Raw genomic sequence first — 1174 nt, forward strand, 5'->3', positions numbered from 1 at the left:
TGACTCCCCCTCTCTCCCCTCTCTCTCCTCTCCCTTTCCTGTCTCTCTCTCTTTCTCACGCGCACACACATATTTCCTTTCTTTCTCCCTCCTTCGTTTCACAGTTCCCCACTTAACATTCACAGTTGAACAAAGACTGGGGGGGGGGCAAATAAATTAACATTTGTTGAATCCGTGTTGAAAACAAGATAGTTTCATTGACACACCGGCTGTTTCTTGTACGACCTCGCTCAGTTTCTAGTTAATGTTCCTCGTTTATCTTCTCTTTTTACACCAAAATTCATAAATAACTCACACACATACACTCATGCACACACACACACACACACATACACATGCAGACTCAGACATGCACGTACCACAAGCACGTACACATACACAAACATACATGCATGCATACAAACATACATACATGTATACATACATGCATATATATATACATATGTATATATAATTATACATATATAATTATGTGTGCGTGTGTGTATATGTGTGTGTGCGTTTGCGTCTGGGTATGTTTGTGTGTGCGCGTGTGTGTATATGTTTATGCATGTGTGTATGAGTGTGTGCGTGTGTGAATGTGTGTAATGTTACTAACCTCGTGCTCTCAATAACAACGGTAAGTATGTTTATCATATTTAAATGTATTGAAATTAGTAATGAAGTATTTTTAAAATCTAGAAAAGTTTATTTTTAAAGAAACACACATACATGCATACATACATTTATATACGTGTGTGTGTGTGTATATACAAATATACACGCACTCATACGTATATATATATATATATATGTAAATATACATATCTATATATACATATATATATCATCATAAATATACAGGGATTAGCATTGAGTTGCTTCTCCAACATACTGAAAATTTAGAAATAGCAGTCAAAGAACTACGGATTCTAAACTACAAACTTTTCTCTAAATGGATGGCGATATTTATGGCACACATAGAACAAAAAACCGGAGGGGAAAGCATAAACAAAACAAGTCTTTAGTTAATCGGATACGATCGTTTCATGGTTAAGAGAATGAAAAATCCCTATTCCGAATCCTCAGTCCGATATTCTGATAAATTTGAAAGTGTCTCTAAAAAAATTCACGGTAATTTCTGGCCATGCGACACCAAAAATCAACGATAAGAAAGGTACTTACGAATTCATCG

At 35.3% G+C, this 1174-nt stretch overlaps 1 long non-coding RNA gene across 1 annotated transcript in view; it reads left to right on the plus strand.

Moving 5' to 3' along the window:
• The first annotated feature begins 455 nt into the window (after positions 1-455).
• LOC128247687 (uncharacterized) overlaps positions 456-1174 on the plus strand; it is a 14158-nt gene continuing 13439 nt past the window's right edge. Inside the window, exon 1 of the long non-coding RNA XR_008264050.1 lies at positions 456-619. This is a non-coding gene — a long non-coding RNA (uncharacterized LOC128247687). The remainder of the gene's footprint in view (positions 620-1174) is intronic.

Source organism: Octopus bimaculoides, chromosome 4 (genome assembly GCF_001194135.2).
Source record: "Octopus bimaculoides isolate UCB-OBI-ISO-001 chromosome 4, ASM119413v2, whole genome shotgun sequence".
Lineage (NCBI taxonomy): Eukaryota > Metazoa > Mollusca > Cephalopoda > Octopoda > Octopodidae > Octopus > Octopus bimaculoides.